Below are 22,334 nucleotides of genomic sequence, written 5' to 3'. Positions count from 1 at the left end.
CACAACACAAATGGGAAATCTACCTTCCATGAATTACTCAGATTAAAGAATTGACATGTTAGGCTCCTCATTTCCTTAACTGACCAACTTTTTCTCAAATGAGTTGGATATATGGTTAGAAAAGAAAGTTCTTGGGGCAAATGAGAGAGCATAAAGCCCATTACTTTCATTCTGTAAGTACTCCTTAAGGGCAATACATAGGCAAACACACACACACGTTTAACAGACTTCTTACAGATTGGCATTGACCAATTTTTTTCTTTGAAAAAAAAAATTATGATCACGTGGCCCTTTACCTAGTCCAACATATTTTTATTTGCATCATCTTAATATCTGGTTGCTTATCTCATGCCTTAGAAATGACAGGTGCTCATAGTCTTGCTCTTGACAGGCCACTACACAAATAACTGTCTTGCCTGAAAGGGCTAATGCAGTACTAATGAACAATAAATCAACTTTGATTATCAAGTGTCAGCCCAATCGGTTTTCAGTTTGGCTCTATCACATCCTAGAGTAAGTCAGCCAGTGTCTCTGGGTAGGCAGTCTGTATTTTGGTTTCATTTTTACACACTTTTCACTGAAATGTGTCAAGCAGCTACAAAGAATCAAGTAAAATGGAAGCAGACCTTTTTTCAATGTAAGTGAAGGGCATCAATTAGGAGAATGTGCGTCTGCCTTCATTCGGTTCTTTCATGAGGAGTCTTAACATTCGAGAAAGCCTTGTATTCTTTTAAACGACAGCAACAGCACAGATCCTAAACTAGAATCCTAATGTGATCATGTTTGAGGTTTTTGACAATGACATGCTAGCTTGAACACTTCACCACATAAACCACCTTTGACTGCACATTCCTTTTGGAAAATCTATTACAAACAAATGAACAACAAAAAGCAATAAAAGGTCGCTACTAAAATAAAAACTTCACTCGATTTAAAGTAAAAAAAAAAAAAAGCTCTTTTTAACACTGACTTCTTAATAAAATAAATGTAACTTATTTTTTCTTAAGCAGATTAGTCATTGATAGTATGATTCACATTTCCTGTTATCAGGCTTAATTTTTCCCCCAAATGTGTCACTTTCAGAATGTTGGAATCTATGGAAATTAGGTGATTTGCATTTTTAAATTGGCTTGATTAGAACATTTTATCTGTGTGGACAAGAATATAAAATTAATAGATATTTTACTCGGAACCGGCAGGCCTTGAAGGAGTTAATCCCAAAGAGGAAGAGTCTATATGTACTTTGCTCTAAAACTTTACCACCCACTTCCTAAAGGTCCCCTCCTTCCCATCACGACACTTGGGGGTGGGGGCGGGGGCACAAGAAAGTCTCCTTTCCACTGACCGTCCTTCAGGCAGTTCTGACAGTTGAGTTTGCTACATTCAGAGACCGTTCAGATGGGAGCACCCCGTGGCAATTCCTCAGTCGGCTGCGCGTCCTAACCCAAACCCCACTCACCACTTAACCAGCAAAGTAACGCAACAGAGGCTGAAACTCCCAAACCTGCCGGGGTGCCCCTCCATCGGCCTGCCCATTCTGGCCTGGGGCTTTATTCGTCTCCCTTCCCCCCGCCCCTTGACTGTGTGTGAACTCCTTGAATTTGAACGGCTAAGCTGAAAATAGCCTAGACAGATATAGAAACAAACTATCAGAAGCAAAGAAACATCCACACGGGTTACATTGAGAGGGAAGGCTCCCTGTATATTTCACACGCTCTCAAAGTGACATAAATCACACCCCAGAAACGTCCCCAGAAAGGAGTGACGGCGAGGGCTTTACCAAAGTGGCTGCCTGAAGGCCAGACCGGCAGAAAACGAGTCGCAAACGAAAAAAAAGAGCGAGAGAGAGCGCGAGAGCAAAACACAAGCAGGACTTCCTCCAACTCTCAACTACACCCCACCCATGAACATTTAAAAAAAGGGAGAGCAAGAGAGAAGGGGGGTGGGGGGAGAGTGATCTCTCTCCTTCAGGACCCACAGGCCTGGAGCTGCTTCTTCCCACCCTTCCACTCCCTCCTCCGCCTCCACTTCCAGAGCGCAACTCCCACCCAAGTTGGTAAACAGCGATGGTTATTATTATTTTTTTCCAAAAGACTCAACTTAGAAACCCTCGGGCGCTCCTGCCTTCCCCAATGAGGCCCCAGGAAGCTGGCACCGCGGAGCCCGGGAAGGAGAGCAGAACGGCGAAGATCAATCATAGGGACCAACCTGACACTCTCCATGTAGCCGCCAGGCGCGCGGAGCCGGCTCGGGGCGCCCGCGCGGGCCGGGCGTGGGGTCCGGCGGCCTCGGCGTGCGGGCGGACTGCACGCGCGCAGGGGCGCTCCGGCTCGCGGGCTGACAAGACGCGCCGCGCCGCGCCCACCCGCCCCGCCCTGCTCCACCAATCACAACCCGCCTCTAAACACCCCGCGCCGCGCCGCGCCCCACACAATGGGCTCCGCGGCCCGTACCCCGCGCCCGCGCCCCCGGCCCCCTCCTCGCGGCAGGTGAAATCACTCTCTGCTGAAACCCGGCTTTTGTTTCGGGAGCAACTCCGCTTAATTGCTGTTAACCCTTTGACCCGCCTCTGGCTGACGTCTGGGAAGCCGGGCGCGGCGCGCGTCTCTCCCTCCGGCCCGGGCTGCCGGGTCGGGGCTTTTTGGTGGGGTGGCGTGTTTGTTTCCTCTTGGAAACTGACAAAGAGTTGTCCCGGCCTTTCAGAGCAACCCGAGCGGCAAAGCAGGGGAACTGGCGCGCCCAGGCGCACACCCCGACTGCTTGGAGCAACTGTTGAGAATCGGAAGGGGATGCGGGGCTCAAAGGCAGCGCCGGAGAACTTCCTCGAAAACGGCCTTTGCGGGAGAACTTTCGCTTCGCGCCCTGGGGTTAACCCGGCCTTGGCCTCTTTTTATCCACCGCCCCCCCCCCCCCCCCGCCTTTTCTTTCCTAGAGTCGGCTTCGCCAAAGTCTGCTTGTGCGCGCAGAGGAAAACTAACCCGACTCGGGGGTTGGAATAAATACCAACCAACGTGCCTTGTCGCTGAACCAAGCTACTTCCCCTCTAGAACGACAGCTGCTCAAGCAAGCATCTGCCACTCGTTCGCTAAGAAATAATTCTCTAAATCCCTGTCTTATTTATACAACAACAGCAACAACACTGGCTACTCTCAAGGAGCACTTGAAGATGACCTCTGTTAGAAATAGTCACTGCTCTTTAAAGCCGAATACAGTGTGAGAGGAAAAAAAATAGTCACCAATATGCTAAACTTTGTTGGCTCAACTGGCCCGGTTTCAGGGCCAGGTTAATTTAGTCACTTTCGGCAGCTCTAGAAATCACCTAATTTACCTTTGTTCAATTTAGAGGAAAACTTTTGGCCTATACTTACAAAACAAACAAGACTCTAACGTTTTTGTTTTTCTCAAAATATTCGAGGCAAAAAAGTGGTTGTGACATCAATGATTATGTTTTCCCCCAATTAAAAAAAAAAAAAAAAGGGCCACAAATCCTAACCTAGTAATTTCAGTTTTACTTGAAAGTATTTTTCCATTTGAGGTGTTAAACTATACACCAGAAAGCATATTGATAATATTTCCAATCAAGCAAATATCTGAATTTCAATCAGGTCAGCTGGGGAGCAAGCAATTCCCCCATTAATCTGGCAGCAAAAGAGACAAAAGCGCCAGTTGACTGTCAACTTATGATCAGATGTTAAATGGGTGCAGCACAGTCCGCGCTCCACCCTAAAGTGTTTTTGTGTTAGATAACAAATTTATTAATGGGATTTTTCAGGTCACAAAAATGTGACCCCACCCTGTCATGAATATTCAACAGAGAACCAAGGGCATTCTTTTTTGGGGAGAGGGGCCTTAAATCTGCCAGTGTACCATGAATCAGTAGAGTTCTGACTCTTAAAGAAACAAGAGACAAGGCCCTCCTCCTTTGGTAGGGGCTGGCAGGGCCCCAAAGACAGGAAATAAAAATATAGGAAGTTCTCTCCAACCAAGGCACACTGAGAGAGGAGAAATACTCATTTCAAAATCCACATGTCATTTTTTTCAATGGTATTAAAATTCCTTACAGATTTAATGTCTGTGAACAACATCAGGGTCCCCTTTAAAGAGGCAATGCTTTTTTTTTTAAGACATTCTTTAAGAGACATAAGTAAAACTCAAGGATGCTTTTACAAGTTGGACTACCTTCTTGGCAGGTTAGCGTTTAAAAGCTGATTGTCTCCAGGAACATCCAAACAGCAAACAAACAAACAACAAATATTACAGACGCTTGTGACCCAGCTGTGGAGACGAGCCTTGCACAAAATAATTAGAGAGTGATGCAACGTGGTGGTTACACAAGTACTAAATTGCATGATGGTGGCATTAAGCACCCTGAGACCGCAGAGCAGGGGGAGATGAGTGGAGTAGGAGAGGTTCAGAGGCCCCATGGGGAGCTGGTGTTTAGGGGACTGATGTCTGGGGCAAGGCGGGAGGTGACAGCATGAAGAGGGAAGTGGGCTAGCATATGCAGAGGCCACCTGGAGCCCTTCCCACCCTCTCTCCAAACATGACAGGGTGACTCAGAGACTACTTCTAGGCAAGGAAATGTACCATCAGATATAAACCTGGATAAGCTTTATATGCCCAGGTCACTTCGTTAATTCTGGGCTCTCAAGATCCATTTCCATCTGGTCCTGTCTAGCTGCCCCATGCCTGAGATTCTGTGAGAACCAGAGCTTTCCATGGCTGGAAAACAACAGAAATGTTAAAAGCTACAGTGACTTAGGAGACTGACTTAATGCCATTCATTTATTTTATGACTGCCAGGTCATTCTGGAAAGGCTGGATCAGAAAGGCAAAAAAAAAATAAAAAAATAAAAATAAAAACAGTAGCATTTGCATGTTCAATTGGGGGACTTTTAGAAGAGTCTGGATTGAGGGGCGGGCTTTAGAATGGGTTACTCCGCCACAGGGGCTCACTGAGTTGTCACAACTTGAACAGAAATTGCAATCTCCATTTAAGGAGGAAGCTGCAGTTCAGAAAGGCAAAGTGATTTTTTATTTTTATTTTTTAAAGAATCAAAGATACCTAGATCCACGGACCACAAGGGGGAACAGGACACTGAATAGTCCCAGAAAAAGAGAGGCGGTGATATTATAAAGTGAACACCTGAGAGGGGCGGGGGAAGAGTTAATGTTTAAGGAAGAGTGAAGGAAATGCTAAATGCTGCACTTAAAAATATTTTTGATGCCCACATCCTAACACCCACAACAGATACAGCCCTTGTTCAGACACCACATATTAAGAAACCTGTCAGTTGCTAAATGAGTCCATTGTGCAGCTGGCTGTGTACTTAAGGACAGATTACTGTGATCCCACACCAAACTCTAACCACCAAATAACACACCTGGGACTCAAATCATGTATTATATTTGGTTCTGTGAGCCTTGGCCCTGAACACAGAAGAAGTGAAAGGTTTTACTGCCCATTCAGAGCTGAGAATGGAGAGCAGAGGTATTGAAGGAAGGGTCGGAAGCAGCGTCTCGTCAGGACGTCACTCCCAGGTTCTGATGGACGGCACAGCGGCGGAGGAAACAGCAGCCACACTGCCAGGCCCATGTGGTCCTAAGCACCAACTGAGGCCCTGCTTTGCCAGAAACTGCTTGGCAATAATCAGAAAAAGGGCATGTAACTGGACACTGGCTCACATATTTCTAGCAACACGCCTCCTCAGATCAAGTCAGTTATCTCTACCAGGAAGGAATTATCGCCAGATAGTCCCTGCAAGAGGGAATAAAATAAAAATTGATAAATAATTTGATGGGTTGGAAAAATTATTGGCCACATCACCCAGCTAGGGATCCCCAGCTAGGGATCAAACCCATACCTTCTGTGGGAGAAGCGAGAAGTCCTATCCACTGGACAGCCAGGGAATTCTGAGGGGCCAACTTCTTAATTCCCCATCTTCTTCCAGACAACCCTTGCTTGAACACTTATTTCCTTTTTCTTTTCCAGTTACTTTCATGGAGCACCCAGAACATATTCAGAGATGACAGAACTTAAAGAGACTGAACCGACTGATTCTGTTGCTATAGGAGAAAATGCAGAAACAACAGGAGCACAAAATCGTATGCCCTCGCTCCAGGATGGGCTTCCTGACCTGCCCAGGGAAGAGAAGTCTCTCCAGAGAAGCCTGGGTTTAGTATTTCTCATGTCTCCAAAGACCACCAACTGTCAGCCAATTAGAGAAACTAAACTGCAACAGCCATGCCTGATTCCTGAGATTTGGGCATTTGTCTCCAAGGACCTGCCATTCCTTCTTGATTTAAGTGGTGCTTTTACTTAAAAATATAAATTAATACATCATCCATCTCCAGGGAGCAAAGGTGGTTAGCTCCATATTGATATTGTTTATGTCATTGTTATGTCTGTATGGATAGTGAAAGCAATTATGTTTTCTTCTGCTCTCCTTTGGCCAAGGGAAAAGACGGCGAGTTCTCACTCTTGCATAGGAGTATAAATTTCTCTCCCTGACATCCTCTAAACTGCCATGAGCATCTCCATTTAATGCAACATTTTATTATGCAATTGTTCCTAGTTAATTTCCTAGATACACCCCCTGACACGTCAACATTCAGGTAACTTAAGATTATGATGAGCACATAAGGTACAGAAAACATTTACCACCCTCTCTAAAAAAAAAATCCCTCCCTTGAAATGTAAAGATATTCATAGATTGTCACTGGTAAGCAAAATCATGTCTGGAAAAAAAATTGGGCAACATCTACTGCAAACTCTGCATCTGACTGACAGCAACAAATCAATCTCTTTCATTTGTGCTCAAACTATAATATAATCTCTTGTTTTATTATAATGTACAGTGTATCTAGACAGCTTCCCTGGTGGCTCCGTGGTAAAGAATCCGTCTGCCAAAGCAGGAGACAGCGGTTCAATCCTTGGGTCGGGAAGATCCCCTGGAGGAGGAAAGGGCAACCACTCCAGTAGTCTTGCCTGGAAAATGTCATGGACAGAGGAGCCTGGTGGGCTATGGTCCATGGGGTCATAGAAGAGTTGGATGCAACTTAGCAACTAAACAACAACAACAAAAACAATGTATTACTGGACTGCTTCTACCATAAGACTAGAACTGATTACACCAAGTTGCTCAAAAGTTTCAAAAAGGGACATGTTTCAGGGCAGGAGGGCATTTCCCAAAGAGCTTCATCCTTCAGGCATCAGGAAGGAAGAATCCCTGTCACCATCAAGCAGGAATCCTTATTTCCCCTCCCAAGAGTGACAGGGTTGATGACACCCACATGCAAACTCTCGATTTTAGGCATAAGCAGGACTGGGTCACTGAAGGGGAAAAGAAGACATGGCTCTCGGGCGATGACGTGATATTTGAATATTTTTTTATACGTTTCATTATGTAGAAATCGCTGAGTATCATTTCAAGGCACTGGCCACCTCTAGGCAGGAAAGTCAGTTTTTCCGGAGACCAGAGGTGTACAGCAGGCCTGCAGAGAGGCAGAGGGAGCATGTTCCATCCTGCCCTCCGAACAATGCTCGCAGGTCTCCCTCCCAGGTCACGCCACCCTCCTGTGACCCTAGGCTGGCACACCCTCCTGTCCAAACCTTCTTTACGTCTGCCCTCTGCTGGTAAGCTTGCCAGGACCAGGATATTTTTGACTACCTCAACTTATTTCAAAGACAATTTTTAAAAACTGGAGAGAGAAAGGCCATGCAATGAACTATTAACTGGAATATATAAATTAAGACGCTTAAAAAAATGGGGAGGAGGGGGTGCCCTGGGTGAAATATGGCACTTCTAGTGTAAAAATGCACATCCGTCTACTCTATTGCCGGCTGGCTCGGAGCACAGGAGTGCCAAACTCTATATTTTAGCTCGCCTAAGAGAACAACCTGTATTACTGCCAGGCATCTTGCCTTCTCTTTTGCTCCCTCTCCGGGGAGAGGTATGTCAGTGCATTTTCAATAAAACACCTTCTTAGCAGTAAAGGGCCACTGTTCCCATTTCAGTGGTCCCTAAGGTTTCATGATACAGTATATTTAGCTGGCTCACGGCTCAACTTTTCCTCTGGCATTCGTAAGACTCATATAAAAGGAAGCGGGGGGTGGGGGTGGGTGGGTGGAGAAGAACCTTCGTGTCTATCCTTTGTTTAAGTAAGAAAACAGTTAACTCTGAGATTGATGAGCTGGCACGAGTCCCACCCCCCCAACAACAGGATGTGCTCCCAGGCCCGATCCCCACGACAGGTGCTCTGGTGTGCGGGCCAGGCAGGCAGGGAGGAGGGCTCTGGGCATCGGGAGGATTTCTGTGGCAGCGAGCAAGGCTTGAACGAGGCACCCCCTGTCAGTATCAACGGGAAGCACGAGGCCTTATAAATCCCTGCATCCCATTTCAAAAATATATCTCCAAGATGGGCAGATGCAGCTTAGCAGTTGCAACCTCGGAAGCATTCAGGAAGTAGCGCTCTTGACGGCGCTTTAGATGCTGAGTAAATGCTCTTAAAAAGAACACCCAATCCAGCCGACGATAAATCTTACACCGGGGAAGCCCGCGCAGGGCTGTGGAATCCCCTCCAAAGATAATTACCTTCCACACTGTGTGGCATAGAAACGGCTACACAGAAAATCTTTTCTATGGCTTTTCTTTCCTTAATAGTCACTGATTACACACACACAACTCTACCTTTAATAGAAACCATATAAAAATTCAAAGATTTGTCTTCTCTCCTAGAGGAAAGTGATGAGGCCAGTTCTTGGCAGGGGCAGGGATGGAAGAGGGAGATTGGGAAGAGAGGAGATGTGTAAGGGTCCAGGGGCAGAGGCTGAGGCAGGACATTAAGGTCCAAGCCCTTTTGCATCCACTTCCCACTCTTTGAAGGTTCAGGGAGTTCCCCAAACAATTTCAAACTGGGACTCTCCCATTGGCCCCTAAAAGGTAAGCAAATCTGTTCTAGTCCAGAGCAGCCTCAAGTGGTCTATTTAAGCCTGAGATGATGCAGGAATATTAGACAGGACGCTAGGGTCTACTAAAGACTTTGCATGAGCTCACATGCAATCGTGGGCACATCACCTCACCTCTGTGAGACTTCACATTTCACCTAAACAAAAAGGAAGATGGCTAAGATACTCTCCATGTTTTCTTTAGTAATAATGACAACAACGATTGCCACTAACTACTCATTATGTGTCCGGTACACATTTTACCCTAGCAGAGGACTAATTTCTGGGTGCCTTTTAGCTTACAATTAATGTCATAAATAAAACTACCAAGAGTATAGTTTAGAAATATAAACAGGATCTGAGAGCTCTGGAATCTTGGACACTGTCGTGTCAACAGAAAAACAGGGAACAAAGGGAGGGAAAAGATGTTTTTTTGGAAAACAACTCAAAAGCTCTTCTTCTGATCCTCTCTAGGTCACAAACCCTATGAAACACCAACAACTCGTGGTCCACTGAGTAAGTCACTAACAAGCTTTAGGACTTGCTGAATTAAGTTGGGGCCTTACAGGATGGGCTAAAACCGCCTGACTTTCACACATGTTTATCTCGTCTGTCCTTGTGACTTTTTTCCTCTTCTTTAACCATCAAAGCTGTCTCTTTGCATTACGCCTGCTCCCTCTAAAACTATTTTCTCTGAATTTCTGGTCCAACCTCACAAGCCATTCACCTGATTCTCTTTGCTTTGTATCAGAAAGGAGACAGGAAAGCATTATGTGCCAGGTAACTACTGGTGAGGGCTGGCATTTCCGTCTCAAGTTGAAGCCACAGATAAAGTTTGGGCTGGATGAAGAAAGAAATTTGCAAGGAAGCATAGCATCCCAGAGATGTTAGATTCTTTTTGAGATCTAGTGAGTCTCATCTAAAGAAAATGCATACAGAAGCGCATACAGTCCAGCCAGCAGGCCCATTATTTACTTTTTAGTGTTTTAAATGGCATTTCATTCCTCGTGAGGAAAAGCAATAGAGAAGCAGGAAGCTTTCAGGTCATACAGAACTTTGTTCTCTTCAGACAAATAAGGTATTGTGTGTTTGAACAATAGGAGGAATGTCTAATTGATCTTAATTAAATTCAGTGATGTCCAATTTTTGAGATGGGTCAAGACACATCTATGTAATGTCACAACCCAACAGGCCAGACCTCTGGAATCAGGGAGCTCGTGGTGCACTGTTTTCTGATGCTCTTTCTTATCCATTCTCCATCCCATTGCCCTGCCAACCTGTTCTGCCCTCCAGCTTTCTTCTCTGCCTCATGCGACTCCTGCCTGCTTCCCGGTTTGGCACATACTCCCTTGCTCTGGCCAGCCTTCTGAAATGGCGGGGCCCCACCGTATACTCCCTCATCATTGTCATGATTACCTACCAAACAGGAATCCTATTATATACATATGGAGGAGGTTCCCTGGAATTTGCCGTGTGAAAGATGTGGGTTTGCATCCAATCTTCTCTATTAACCAGCAAACTAGGTAAATCACAAAAGTCCATTTTGTGTGTATTTCCTCATCTGTAAAGTGGGGGCAATTCTCTGTCTCTCAGTGGTTGTTTCTTTTAGTATTTTCTGAGGTGGGAAGGTGTCTATTTTTAAACTCAGTTTCCCTGATCCGAGAGCACTGGTGTGGGTCTTTGATCTGATGCCTGGAGAGCACTTGGCCACAAGTGTCTAGCCCAGCAGCCTCTCTGATGGTAGCATGTGTCAGGGGACTCGTCTGAGGTTACTGGGCTGGTGGATGAAAGAGGCGGGGTGTGACTCTCCCCTCTAGAGCTCAGCCCTGCATTAGAGAACTTCTGGCTTCCTGGTTACAGAGCTCAGGTGACTTTGAGATAAGAGCTAAGAAAACAAAACCCAAAGCCAGTCATGATCAAGGAGGTGCTGGGAATAGTGTAAAGAGCCTGCCAGTTACAAATTAGGAGGTACGGACCAGGGCCTCGGAACAGGGGTTGACAAACGAAGGGAAAATGAGGAAAGGGTGGTGCCTAGTAACAGGATGGCCAAGAAATGGAACAAATTTTTAATGAGAGGTCATGATGAGTTTGGCACTTTCCATAATATCTCTTAATGCTTAGAACAGCCCTATGAAAGAGGTTATTGTGCCCACTTAACAGAAGAAGAAACTGAGGCTCTCAGTTAATATCTCACAGCTAGTAAGGAGGGTGGGGCTTGAGTGACTCCAAAACAAGGCTTCCATACCATATGCTAAGCTGGAGACCAGGCTGGTGTCTAGAACTAGGTGTGGAAGAACAGCGGCGGGTCCATTTCTACTCACTTGGAAAATTTACGTGACCAAGAGTGAACCTGAAATAATACAAAGGTAAAATGCTGATACCCTCTTTGTTTCTTACGTGAATCCACAGCGACAAACTCAGCTGACCACATGAAGGTGAAACTGGGCCTGAATCTGTTGGCAGCCACAACCAGGCCAGGGAGGAGAGGCAGTGGGAAAAGGGCTCGCGCTTTCTCTTGAGTTACTTCTTGATTAAAGAGCTCCTCACACTGCCACCTCCACTGCTGAGGAGAGACACACAGACAGACAGGCAGACACTCTCCTCTTCATCTTGTCTAAGATGTCACTGGGCAAAAGGCAGTGTGCCAGCAGTCCTAGCCTGGGTGGTACCCGAGCTCTCCTGGCATCAGTGTCTTAGATGTAAAGACGGAACAGTGCCGTGTTGGGGCTTATGTTGTCCCTGGACATAAAAGGCCCACAGACACTTTCCTATAGAAGGGTTCTCATGCTGGCTGCACCACTTCCTGACTGTACTTTCAGTAAATTTTTCATGTCTAAGTGCCTCAGTTTCTACATCTATCAAAGGATCTAAGCCTAGTAATTCCCCCAGAGGGTCAGGATCAAATGAGTTAAAATGGGTCAATGCCTGGCATACTGGAAGCACTTAAATGTGTCCTAACACAATTCTTATTGTTACAAACTGCTTTTCCTTCAACCTCTTCCTTTTGCTATGATGAAATGTTAGAAGGCAAAATGGTTTTTCACTCTTGTTGATTTCTTATTTTTCTGTGATGGAGGTAGTTTCGATCCTAACTCCAAAATTTAACTAAGCAGTAGCTGTTTCATCCAGTGAACCTCAACAGTGGGAGAAGACATTTGGTCATCTTGTTTTGTTTTTAAATTCAAGGTCATGAGGCAGCCCCTCTTTTAGCTTCAGGTTGCCCAGTAGGCCAGAACCGCCATCCAGGTCATTGCTTGGGTATGTGAAGGAGTCTGGTGATTTCTTAAATGAATTCTTAAGGATCCACTGGGAATATCAAAGGAGGGATCTGCCCTAAGTGCTGAGAACATACAGGCTGGCCAACATGAGGCACAATTAATGGAACCCTCTGCCTAGGTTTGGATAATATTTTGCTACTCTTGTCTCTGGGAAGGAAAGCATTTGGTAGAACCCTGGCCACCACAGCCCCAGAGAGGACTTGGCTTACACCCAAACAGATGCTCTTTGACCTAATGAGCTAATTTCAAGCTTCTTTTCAAAGCTTCCAACATCTATACTACCCAAGGCAAGGTACAGAATTCCCTTAGTGCTCTCAGAGCACGTGGCGTGGCATCAGCCATCATTTGCACAATGGAAAAAAAGAGAGAGACACACACATGTGGGGGGGGGGCAGAGAAAGGGGGCTCCCTCCCTGGCTTTAGGGAATAAGGGGGCCTTTCAAATAAGATAAGGATTATGCTGCAAATTTAAGGATAATGGTGTGACTTGGTGGTTGGGCGGGCAAGTAGGAAGAATATATATACCACTGGGAAGAGTGTATACACATATCCACATGGGAGAAACCAAGAACTGGTAACACTGAGGAACTGGGAGGTCCTTAGCAAGGCTGGCACAATTATAATTCCTGCTACATCTCCCTTTCTTTGATATCAAAGGGCTCTTCTTCTTTTTCCCAATTTCGCCCATATGTCCCATCTGAAAAGCACTTCAGTTTTGTGATGGAGTGACCTCACATACAAAAAAATAAAAATAAAAGGGTTTATATAGAACAACTGATCAATCAGAATGTTTGAAAGTTTAGAAAAGACAAACTGAAGAGAAACTATGATTCAAGGATTACACAAACTGCTTTACATTTTATAGCTGAATAAATTCAAGTCACTAAGTTCAATACAACTGTACCTACAACAATACAACTGAAGGTAGACACTGATTCATATTTTTTTAAAAAATCATCCATCTTCCATTTGTCTTGCTAATTTCGTCAAATGAAAAGAATCCTGAATGAAGATAAGGCTGGAAGGGCGGGAAAAGCAATTTCCTGAGCTGCTGCCAACACCAGACACCCTGAAAAGGATGTTCGTTGCTCAAGGCTTCCCTTCATTTGGCTCTGCTTCTGGAGGTTCTTGCCTGATGCAGGAAAAAGCTGAGAGAAAGGCCTCAGCTTACACGTCACTGGGGCCATGGAGCAGTCACCAATAGTGGCAACTGAACCTTTCTCTTCAGAAGCAGAAGACCCAGTGCTGGCAAGACCTTATTTTTCTTTGGTGGCCTGGATTCTGGAAATTGCGCACTTAGGTCCAAGCTCATCCCTAGGGATGATTCGATTTAACCCTGCACCATCATGACTTTGCCCCATCCTACCAGGGCCCCACACTGTCTTAGTTCTGTCCTTCCCCTTAAAGTGCTTCCCAGGTGGTGCTAGTGGTAAGGAACCTGCCTACCAAAGCAGGGGACCCAAGAGAGGATGTCGGGTCCCTGGGTGGGGGAGATCCCCTGGAGAAGGGAACGGCAATGCACTCCAGTATTCTTGTCTGCAGGATTCCATGGACAGAGGAGGCTGGCAGGCTACAGTCCCTGGGGTCGGACACAATTAAGCACACACGCACACACGTACTAGGCCTTCTGCTCTGGTCTGCGCTGGCCGCCTTCAAGTGCAGCATCCAGAAATGAGCACAGCAGGCCAAGTGTCACCTGTCCTTCAAGGAGGACAGAGCCTTAAATTAATTCTTCACTGTGCTCTGAATGCAGCCAAGGGTCCTCGGCACCCCCTCCCCGACCCAGCCCAGAGCACACTTGGGTCCTACTGGTTTTACAGTCATCCCTTGACTGACTATGACATTAGCCACTGATCAGTGAGAGCTCTCTGCTCTACACTTGGGCAGGGGAATGGGCTGTGTTATTCCCATGAAAGATCTTTTTCATTTTGACCCAAAATTTCAGCCTGCCGAGACTTTAGAAAACTGCAATTCTTCTGCTCAGAATATTAACTCTGCCTTAACTGTCTTCCACACACTCAATTTTTGTCATCTCTAAATTCATAGAGAATTGCCTCATCTCAGATGTAGGGTGGTCAGTTTTCTAAATGCGTGCATTCCATTATTTCACAACATCTAAACTGGAGGTGCTGCTGTTGAATTTGACAATTACCAAGATCAGTTTCACAGTCGGGGTCATGCACATTTATCTGTGGTATCAGCACGTTCCAGACTGAGCACCATAGCAGACACAGTGTCAGCATCGCCCCCTCCTGTCACCTTCATGTGGTACCTAACAGGGTGTCTGCATCTTGGTAGGTGCTTCACAGCCAAATGGTTTTCAATGCATAAATCAACAAACATTTGATTTATGCCACAATCCATTGAAGAGATGCTATGATTAATCTACGTTTAACAGATGGGGAAACTGAGTTCTACAGAGTTAAGTAAATCACTCAGATTTAAGTACCCTGTTACCTAAAAACCAGCATTTAAAAATAAAACTTCGAAGCATTAAACAACTCGTGAAAGACATCCTAATTGCTCATTTCAGAGCAAGACACCCCACACTGGGTCTTGTGCCTCTTTTTCGTATGTTTCACTGGTACGTGTTGTTGGGGGTGGGGGTGGCGGTGATCACACCTCCCGATCACCTCTCCCACCAGCTTTCTTTTTCTCTTTTCTGCAGAAACAGACGTGGCTACAGAAATTTCCAAATTAAAACTTGGCAATGCTTTCTATACTCTTGTTTCCTAAACCTATAAATCAAAAGTGTCTAAACAGGTCATAAATGTACCTCGGCAATATAATGGGAAAAGTTCTGATTTATGGTGCCGGTGGAATAATTTTAAATAATTACATAAGAGTTTTGAAAAATGCAATTAACACCTTTAAAAGTTTTTTGAAATGAAAATGAATCTCTGGAGATGACTGTTTCCATACATAAAGATAGTCAGTTAAAAAATAAAAATAAAGCTACAAGACGCAACCATGTCAAAACTATCCTATGGAGACAGAGTATAGGAGCTTTTATTTACAGTGGGAATTCACCAGCATGATCACATCAATACATGTTTGAACCCTGCCACCTTATCACACGCTAACAACACCATTAGCCTTTGTCATTACCGAGCATCAAAATTAAATCACCAAGTAAGCATCGTGTTGCTATTCAGCCCCAGCTGATGCCTCTCTCCCTCTGCACTGGTTTGACACATCCTACCACACTGTCCTTTGGAACACTTCACATCCTCCTACCTGCTCCTGCAAATCTGGCCAATGTTCTTTCCTTCCTCTTTCTCTTCATTTGTGATTCATCTCCTCCTTCAAAAACCAACCTTCCACAGATGAAGTCACTCCAAACATCTTTTCTTAACCCTAACTTCCCGGGTACCAAAGAACATCGTATCTCTGATTTCCTCCTTTACGCTTACCACCAAGCAGTAGTAGCTATAGTTTTTGGCTAACAATCCTCCCGCCTCATCCCTCACTCAATATTCTTCACTTTGACCCATCTCACAACACCCTGTCTGAAGCCTTGACCTCCATGTTCAACTCTGGAAGTGGCAACAGAAGCCCATTTCAGACGAACCTGTCTTTTGAATCAAGTATACATTGCTTAACACTACCTGTTATTTCTTTCTAGATTTATCTTGGATTACAAAACTAAAGACTGAAGCAGACCTTGACTTTCCTCAGGGTTCTTTCAGATTCAGTGGCCCAAAGTATCTCCCTAGTTCTTTCAGTCACCAGACGTAGCACACTCAGCAGCTACCCAGAGAGAAACTCTCAGCCATGTCCCGGCCACGAGAAGGAGGAAAAAAAAGACTTAGAATCATAGAAACTTTGACCTGGAACAGATTGAGAGATCATTTTAATCTCACCCCCTCATTTTCCAGATGAGAAAACTCATGCCCAGGAAGGAAAAATGACTAGCCAAAGGTCATGCATCTGAGTGGTTACTGGCAGAACCGACACCAGAACCGAAAACTTTTGACTGCTAATTAAGCATTCTTTCCATTGCCTCATACCACCTGGCAGGGAGATGCATGAGGAACCACCGAAACTGGAAAAATCAGCCTCCAGCATGACACTCTTCTCTGATCTGGGGACAGTGGTCTTTCTGTATTTATTGGAATGACCAGTACTTTTTAAACTACAAATTATGAATGAAAAATAAACAATCATTACCAACCAAAGGCACAGAAAATCAAGACAACTTCCACTGTTACCATGTAAAATTCACACAACTCTACTTGACCATTAATCTAGAGCTGAGCTAAAAGAGGAGATACTGGTCACATGTGGGTGTTTGTTTACATCAATTACAATAAAATAAAATTAAAAATTAACTTCCTTGGTAACGTCAGCCTCTTGTGAAGTCTGTAATAGAGAATGTGATTAGAAATTACCATATTGGACAGCAAAGATATAGAATGTTTCTATCACTGTAGAAAATTCTATCAGACAATGCTGATACTCTAGAACATACCACCCTATGAGATGAGTATAATATGGAAAACATCACACTGATGAATTCTAAGTTTGAAATATAGCCTTTTTGTCCCCCCCAGAACAAAGGGACTTGATAAAATATTCTAGGTTTTTGGTTTCTGATAGAAACTGAATCCTAGGAAATTTATTTACACGGCTCTCCCAAGCTTCACAAGCAGTTAGTCACAGGGTTGGGATTAAGTGTCAAGTTGCCCAACTCTTAGGGAAGTGATTTTTTCCATTAAACTTGCTGACTGGCTGAAACTAACAATATGGTATGCTTCACCCTCTTTAAGATGACATGGGATAAAATATCTATGCAGCATCCACTCCACCATGTTTGCAAAGGACGGCTGCGGTACAACAGCTTAGACATCATAATTCTGGATCTTTGTGGTTTTAACGGAGCCAGTCTATCCAGGGTAATCTGAAGGTGAGAACAGGACTCACCTGCGTCGTCAATCAGCATACTCCCGACCCCGGACCATAGTGACCAGTTCACGCACAGATGACTCAAGTCATTTGGTCAATTCAGAGGCTCTTGTTGGAATTACTGGGCAAGAGATACGAGTTTTCTGCAGGGGCTGCTAAACTGTAAATATGTCAGTCTGGGGCTCCTATGAGCCATCTTGTCTCAGTGGAGAGGAGAATCTAACAAAGCATGACGCCAACATACAAAGAAAGCAGAACAAAAAATGGAGCTAGACCAAGTCCTGGTGACAATTGTTTGAGTGCCTGGTCCCAGCTGGGCCTGAGACCAGGCTAAACCTTGAACTTTCAAGTTCTGTGGTCCAAGAGACTTTTCCCCCATTGCCAGCCAGTCTAAGTTGGGTTTTGACATTTGCACATGACTAATACAGGTACTTCTCTCCTCAAAGAGATTAAGAAGTAATTGTGTTAATATCTCCAATCAACCTTGAAAAGCACAGCAAGAGGGAAACACCAAATTATAAAGCACATGATAGCAGCAGCAAATCTTGGTCCATGTGATGCCATTCTGGGAGGGATTCCCCACGTCAGCCCCAAGTACACTCACACTGTCCCAGTCATGGATCAATCACGAAGTTTCAATTCACCATATGTGCATCTTTCTTTCGATCAGCCAAATTTACAAGTTTCCTATCAGGTGGGCCTGCCACTTCACTTTAAAATTCAATAAAGTGTCTTCTATTCACAAGCCCTGGGAATTTCTTCAAGACATTTTACCATATTAAAAACACAAAAAAACAAAGAAATCCCCATCCCCCACCCCACCAAGGTCTCATGATGAAAGTACAATTCAGACTTCTTGGTCCAGTGGGTTTTCACTCAAAACTCTTTCACTGTCCTTTCCCACAAACCCTGCAATGGCTCCTCAGTCCTGAATTCAACATTAAAGTTTCTCTTTTTTTCTAGGTCCACTGTGTCAAACTAGGACAACCATACTTTTTTTTTCGGTCTGGCAATAAATGATTTAGGAAGCCTGTCAACAACTACTTTAGTATCATCCACATACAGATGGCCCTCCTTATCCACAGGTTCCTCATCTTCAGATTCAACCAACCATCAATAGACAATATTAAGGAAAAAAAATTCTAGAAAGTTCTAAAAAAGCAAAACATGAATTTGCCACACGCACGCAACAACTTACATGGCATTTACATGGTATTTTACAACTATTTGCATAGCATTTACATTCTATTAGGTATTAAAGTAATCTAGAGATGGTTTAAAGTATATAGGAGGATGTGAGTAGGTTATATGCAAATACTACACCATTTTACATAAGCGACTTGAATATCCTTGGACTTTGGTATCCAAAGGGTCTTGGAACCAATCCTCAACGGAAACGGAGTGAGGATTGTATTTTGGGAGATATATTCTGTCTTTATGGGGCCCATTTCACAATGTCCACTGTGTAAGTTATATTGTTTGCAATCAGCTTCTGAGACCAGGCATATATTAAGATGATGGGTTTTTAATACATTAAGCTCCCTTTAAATAAAAGACTTTCCATTCTTCCTTATAAAGTGATTTTTAAAAAATTAATCAGTTTGAATATATGGATTTCAGGCATAAAATAGTTGTTCTCCATTAGTGGTTTATTTCATTTAATGATCCTTCTGTCCAGCTTATCAACAACTTAGAGCCACATTTTTTTGCTTCAATCCAGCTTCTTCACTTAACCTTATTAATATCGGCATCCAACATTTCATTTGTTTTCCTATTATTATCAAATTCTAGCCAAAGATGAATGAGGTTCTAGGATTTAAGGTTTTTACTAATAATATTAATAACAGCCTGGTGTCTTAAAGTCATCATAAACAAGCTCATCAAGTTCTGATGATATCATTGGTAACTTTTGTTAAGTGTGTGTCACATGCTAGGTGTCTCAGGCTGGATGCTTTCTGTTCCAATTTTCAAATGGTCCTTACCTCAAGCTTGTGAGATGAGCATCATCTATAGCCATTTAATTGACCCATGATCAAAAGTGAAAGCTTAAAGATCATGCTCAAGATCCCAGTGGCAGGTCAGGATTCAGACCTGTGTCTCTAAATCCAGATTAATTATTTTGATTGCACAGCCAACAATTGTAAAATTTGAATTAAAATATCAGTTTGAAATTATTCATAACTATATTCTTTGTAACCTTAAACCTGAAATCATATCTCACGTTGGCATTTGGCCTTTCCCATTGTCTGCCCCTGGGCAAGGGGGCAAAAAGCGGTCTCAGCTCTCTCTGGCTCTGCCCAGCAGTTACAGTTTAGCCACAGAGGATGGCTGGTTAATTCCATATTGAAGAGATATGTGAGCCTTGCCTAGAAAGGAATCTTCTAATTCTTCATGTGACAATGTAATCTACCAATGTTGTTATTACACAATTTACTGAGAAAACAGTATGTAGAGGGACACTCTTAGTGTCATGCTAATTGTATCTTTGGAGAACCTGGAGTCGCTGTTGCATTTTCTAATCTTCCGCATCTCTAGCTGGTCAAGAGATAAGAGCTGCAATCATAGACCAGATAAGCCATCTCCAATTTCACCATCAGTCACTGAGAGGTACATTTGACAAAGCCCGAGTCTAATGAGAGGTAGGGATTGAAATCCTTAGTTCTGTCTTGCCAGACACTTTCCAAGAATGCCTCTCTTCTAAATCTTGAGCGATATCTAATGTGACCCTGGGCTGCCAACTCCTGCAGCAGAACAAAGCCGATAACCAACTGATGGAAGATGAAAAGCTATCTGCTTGATCCACCCCTTGCTTCCACTCCGGTCTACTTTCAAATGTAACACATTCAGCTGGAATTACAGGCTACCTCTCCACCCGGCACTGGGGCATGGAATCGATATATGCACAACCACGGAGCATAAACATTACAGAAAAATAATGGCTTTGGAAGCACGGGGCACCCTACCCCAACACAAGCTACATGTGTGTTCACAGATGGAAATGAACGGCTGTTTACCCTGAAGGGCCCATAAGAAAAATGCAGTCACCTTTACAGTAAAATGTAACTTAACTATTCAACATGCAAGAAACTGAAAGAGAGCCAGGAATGAAATCCAACAAAGCGCTCTTCTAGTTCCTTGGGTTTCTTAGGGAGAGTTCAAGCCGCTCAAGAGCCATGCAGGCCCCTTATAACTCAACTGTATGGGCGATGTGATCCCAACACCAAGGTGGGAAAGGTTCACAGGCTTAGTTCTCTGCTGCATGGGTCAGGGAAGAGAGTCTGTGTGACCTTGTATCCCACCTCACTCAGGAGGCATGTTTCACAAAGCCAGAGTCGAATGGTGATTAATTGAACACAAGAAACAATACAGGTTTTTGTCTGGCAAAGGGTTATGCAACAGAGTAATGTCAACAGGCTCCAGCCACACCAGAGCACTTCTGACCATTTCCCGGATGCAACAAATAAGGGCACGCATTCCTTGTTGGTGGCTCACACAATGACAACAAAAGCCATCCCAAGCTTCCTGTTGAGAGATGCCAGCAGGTATTGACACAAGCTTAAGAGTGTCTTTCTGAGACTTCTGTGGTTTAGCACTTTGTCAAAACAGGATACTATTTAAATTAAAAATTTACTGATTCAAGTTCAGAAAAACCCTGCTTTGCTGTTTTTATAACCAAATTCGTGGGTGGGGAAACTTTGACCTTTATTTTTTCTTTTCTTTTATGCCACCTTATATGGGGCTGAGAAGGTGCTATATTTAGCAAGCAAGTTTTGAGAAATAAGGTGTCTAAGCAAGATGACTATCACTTTCTATGAATTACTGTACATGTGAAATCATGGACTTGTTATATTATGCAAAAGCGACTCAAGTGAAACAAACAAAAATATCTGTTTGCATACATAAGTTTTGTAAAAATCTTGGTGGGGACAAAAAGGGGAAATACACATCAACTCACCACAGCATACTGTGCTTCCCATGTGATTCTTGTTGAGCATGCAAAAGTATTTATTTAGCGAAGAAGGCTAAGGCAGGACTACAAGACTACAGAGAACAGAGCCAGTGGTCAACCAGAAGCAGCACAGTGGTGACCACCTTAGTGCGGAAGTGGATAGAGCCTCCGTGAACTGTGGAAGCCTTGCCAAGCATGCTTCTGTCTAAGGGTCAGGGGCGGGGGGTGGGGAGCGGATTTTCCACCTGCTGCCCCCTCAATCTTAAATATTCTTCTTCTAGACACTCGCAAGACTCAGCTGAGGTCTCCACTCAAAGATCAGTTCCTCAAAGAGGTCTTGCCTGGCCGGTCAATCTACCATGGGAATCTCATCACCACTGTCTAGATCTTAATCAGGTTTGTTTTCTTAACAGCCTTCATCATCATCTGACATCTGGTGATTATTATTTTGCATATAGGTTTAATGTCCCACTAGAATGTCAGCTCCATGAGTTCAGGAACCCTGTCTGCTTTGCTTGACCCTTATGAAACACTGTCTAACCAAATACAGTTACCCAGTGATTTGTCAGAGGTTGGACAGAGAATCTTCTCACAGTCTATTCAAGAAGACTCCGCAAGAACTTCTTTCTCTTAACCTTCCATCTGACCACCTAACTACTAACAAAATCATTCTAATAACATCAGACCTCTAAGATACTGAAGCTGGAGAGGCCACTGGATGGAAATGCTGAACTTCTGATTCTGCCTTAAAATCACTATGCAATAATCTCCAAGCTCTCACCACTCTGAGAATACACAACCTCTCAATGTTCAAGGAGGAAAGAGTGGAGGAAATTTGGAGAATGTGACAAGTCTAATTCCTTGAACATCATGGTACAATTCATCTCTTCTTGAGTCAGTTTTTCTTATTAGTCACAGGGAACTCTCTTAAGTGAAGTGAACGACACTTTGGCTGATGACTTTGAACCAACAGGGCAACAGTTGGCCTTTACCCTTTGATTCTGTCCAATCCAGCTGAGGGATATGATGCATGACAAGCGCTACACTGGCTCACTTGGGCGATGACTCTCCATAGGATCAGCCCCGAATTCTCATCCGCTAGTATGCATGCTTTCTGTAGTCTTTTCCAACACTGGACCAGGGCTAGCCGGTGTGATGGATAAATATGGCAAAGGTAATAATAAAGGATTTCCAGAGCTAGGTCACAGAAGACTTGGATCATCCTGGGGGAAGCTGGCTGCCATGCTATGAGACT

The 22,334-nt window shown here is 44.1% G+C and overlaps 1 protein-coding gene across 16 annotated transcripts in view; it reads right to left on the bottom strand.

The window, feature by feature from the left end:
• FOXP1 (forkhead box P1) overlaps positions 1 to 22,334 on the bottom strand; it is a 624,629-nt gene that overhangs the window by 104,770 nt on the left and 497,525 nt on the right. The window contains exon 1 of one of the 16 annotated variants that reach the window (XM_018066807.1): positions 2,209 to 2,329. The exons of the other annotated variants lie outside the window; for them this stretch is intronic. The gene's annotated coding sequence lies outside the window, so the exon portion shown is untranslated. Of the gene's footprint in view, positions 1 to 2,208; positions 2,330 to 22,334 lie in introns of those variants that run through there. 16 annotated transcript variants of the gene reach the window in all.

Source organism: Capra hircus, chromosome 22, assembly GCF_001704415.2.
Source record: "Capra hircus breed San Clemente chromosome 22, ASM170441v1, whole genome shotgun sequence".
NCBI lineage: Eukaryota > Metazoa > Chordata > Mammalia > Artiodactyla > Bovidae > Capra > Capra hircus.
Note: the sequence above shows the minus strand (reverse complement) of the source record. Positions and strands in the feature narration are given on the sequence as shown.